This window comes from Macrobrachium nipponense, chromosome 22 (genome assembly GCF_015104395.2).
Source record: "Macrobrachium nipponense isolate FS-2020 chromosome 22, ASM1510439v2, whole genome shotgun sequence".
NCBI classification, from domain to species: Eukaryota; Metazoa; Arthropoda; class Malacostraca; order Decapoda; family Palaemonidae; genus Macrobrachium; species Macrobrachium nipponense.
Window position 1 is genome coordinate 43,207,663 of NC_087213.1, and position 4,064 is coordinate 43,211,726.

Genomic DNA, 4,064 nt, shown 5'->3' on the forward strand with positions numbered 1-4,064 from the left:
TGATCTGAATAGGAGGAGGATTTTTAACCCGTCCCTCTAAAAATGAAGAACGTCCTGTACTGGTGCTTTTGTGAATAGGGAGCTCTACGTCAACGGCTTAAAAGTTTTATGTTGTGAAGTGGTATATGTGCTCTCCTCTGAATTTGTGACAAAAATCTTCCGAATGTTTAATGTGACTGGAGAAAAAGTGCCTAAATAGGGGGAGAGGAGGCCAGCTAAACCATTTAGGAATTTTGTAATTGAAAGCTCCGGCACATGAAAATGATGGGTCTGAATGGAAGATTGTCTTTATGAGTTTTGGGAAGCCATTAAAAAGTAGGGAGTTTAGGATTTGGGAATTACTTTAAATTTCTCTAATAGTTCAATACTCTTTTTGTCTTGGCCAATTAATCTTACTTTCCGAAAAAATTCTGTGGGGACGCTTTGGAGGGGATTTTTTGTCAGTTTGTCGTGTTTGTGTTGCTAAGGAGTTAGTTGATTTTGTCGAGGTAGAAATCTTTGTCCATTATTACGATTTTGCCATCTTTGTCTGATCTACTTATTATGACATTTAACTTTTTAGCGAGTGGATGGCTATCAAAAATCTACGCTAAAATCTTGTGTTTATTTCAAATTATTGCTGTATCTAAAGTGTCAGTCTTCAACTTTTTTTTTGTCTCTATTTCTTTTTTTTTTAATATCTTGTCAATAAGCGCAAACATTTCTTAATTTTTTATCTCTCTGTGCATGGTGCATATCAGGTTTACTGTGAAACTGTGACAATGACTATTCTTCTTCTTTCTCACCGTCATCCCTACATCAAGGGGTCGGTTGCCTGCCTGCGCTTTCTCCTCCTCCACTGCTACTATCAAAGACATCATTCTCCACCACTAAACTTCTTCCCTTCATATCTTCCTTCTTCTCATCTCGCCACCTCATTCATTATCTCCCTCTCGATATTCTTCCTCTAACAGGTTCCTCCCAAGCCGCCTCCTTCAAATCTCTCCTCGTCATCCATCCACAACACCTGCTTTTGTTTTTTGTTTTTGTTTTGTTTGTATGGTATTTTTACGTTGCGTGGAACCAGTATTGTAATTCTGCAACGGGACCAACGGCTTTACCTGACTTCCGAACCAACCACGTCGAGAGTGAACTTCTATCACCAGAAATACACATCTCTAACCCCTCAGTGGAATGACCCATAATCGAACTCGCAGCCACCGAGGTGGCAGGCCAAGACCTTACCGATCATGCCACCTGCCCATACCATCTCGATCGTGACTTATTACCTCTGTGACCTTTGCTAAGCCTGTAAAAATTATTTTGCGTTCGAGACAATACGATATCTATTAGTATACGTATTCGCAAATCAGTCATAAAAGGAAGTGGTCTAAAGACTCTAAAATGATAAATTAATTAACAATTACGAATTATTAATAACGAGAATCTTCCATACGATTTTTAATACGTAAATTCACCCACACACGCTATTGTTAATTAAAGGTCGAAAATGGCAGTGACTTAAGTGTGTCTACTACCGCTAAATTATGACTCCAACGACGTATTCGAATTCTGTTTATTGACTGAGAGAGAGAGAGAGAGAGAGAGAGAGAGAGAGAGAGAGTGAGAGAGAGAGAGAGAGAGAGAGAGAGAGAGAGAGAGAGAGAGAGAGATTCTTTTTTTTAATCAATTTATTGCGCACATAGACGTCAAACATTTGAGTAACAGTAACATTAATACTGTTTACATCTATATAGTAATTAGGGTACACCAAAAATATTCATGTGGAATACAAATTAAATTTAGAATTTAAATGTATGAGCATTATAAATTCCTAGCCTTAGAGAGAGAGAGAGAGAGAGAGAGAGAGAGAGAGAGAGAGAGATATTCTCTGGAACGTTGAAATTCAGTTCAATGACTCCTGTGATGGGCCTGTTCCATATGAATAAGGTTCATTTACTAAACAATAATAATATTAATGGGGAAATAAATCCACAGTTCATGTTATATGTAATATATAAATTAAAATAATTTAAAGCATAAAACTATACAGGTTCCCCAAAGCTATATGTACATTTTATCATTTATATATATTGTACATATACAAAACTTTGTCTCTCCATTTTAAGACACATGCTACTATGAGTAATTTTGAATAATAATAATAATAAAATATAATAATAATAATGATAATAATAATAATAGGGAAAAACTTTCTATCGCGGGGGTATATAATGTTCTAAACGGTCCACAATAATACAGTCTGTTAAGAGTCCGTGTATAATTTTTAAGACTTTACAAAAAGCTTTCGAACCCTTCCCTGGGTTCATCTTCAGTCCAAATGAACCATTTTAACTGTAGGACAGGCTCTGTTTTTTTCCTCTCCTGATGCTGCTTCCGCCTTGCCTCTCCCTGTCCAGGTAACCACTGCCCCAGGGGACTCTGGTTACGGTGCCCAAATCTACGCCCTCGGATGAAGGACTTCCTGCAACGTTGCAGCAACCATTGCGGAGATCCAACAGAATTGCAGCCAGGATGATTGATAGGGGAGAGGAAATAAACCTAGTTAGAGTTAATTGCCCTCTTTCTTCATCACCTGGCCCATTAACGAGCTAACGACCGGTGTCAACGATCTTCAACGACTCTTGTTTATAAATTTACCTCTGTACTGTTGTAACTAATTGTTTCATTTGGACTGAAGATGAACCCAGGAAGGGTTCGAAAGCTTTTTTGTAAAGTCTTAAAAATTATACACGGACTCTTAACACTGTATTATTGTGGACCCTTTAGAACAAAATAATAATAACAATAATAACAATAATAATAATAATATAATAATAATAATATAATAATGATAATAAAAAAATAATAATAATAATAACAATAATAACAAGGATTGAAGGGATAAAGCTACAGATGGGAACAACATCAAACACATAGATGAGACGGGATACAAATACCTGGGAATAATGGAGGAAGGGAGGGGGATATAAAACATCAAGAGATGAAGGACACGATCTGGAAAGAATATATGCAGAGACTCAAGGCGATACTCAAGTCAAAAAACTCAACGCCGGAAATGTAATAAAAAGCCATAAACACATGGGCAGTGCTAGTAATCAGATACAGCGCAGGAATAGTGGAATGGACGAAGACAGAACTCCGCAGCACTAGATCAGAAAACCAAAAACATATGACAATACACAAAGCACTACACCCAAGAGCAAATACGGACAGACTATACATAACACTAAAGGAAGGAGGGAGGGGACTACTAAGCATAGAGGACTGCGTCAACATCGAGAACAGAGCACTGGGGCAATATATGAAGACCAGTGAAGACGAGTGGCTCAAGAGCACATGGGAAGAAGGACTGATAAAAGTAGACGAAGACCCAGAAATATACAGAGACAGGAGAAAGACAAGCAGTACAGAGGAATGGCATAACAAACCAATGCACGACAATACATGAGACCGACTAAAGAACTAGCCAGCGATGACAATTGGCAATGGCTACTGAGGTGAGAGCTCAAGAAGGAAACTGAAGGGATGATAACAGCGGCATAAGATCAGGCCCTAAGGAACCAGAATATGTTCAAAGAACGATAGATGGAAATAACATCTCTCCCATATGTAGGAAGTGCAATACGAAAAATGAAACCATACCACATAGCAAGTGAATGTCCGGCACTTGCACAGAACCAGTACAAAAAGAGGCATGATTCAGTAGCAAAAGCCCTCCACTGGAGCCTGTGCAAGAAAAAACACCAGCTACCTGAATGAGTGATAGAAAACGATCAGGCAAAGATCCTCTGGGACTATGGTATCAGAACGGATGGGTGATACGTGCAAATAGACCAGACGTGATGTTGATTGACAAAGTCAAGAAGAAAGTATCACTCATTGATGTTGCAATACCATGGGGTACACCAGAGTTTAGAAGAGAAAAGCAAGGGAAAAAATGGGTAAGTATCAAGACTGAAATAGAAATAAGAATAAGAATAATGGGAAATGCCAGTGGAAATTGTACACATAATCATAGGAACAATAGCACGATCCCAAGATCCCTGAAAAGGAATCTGGAA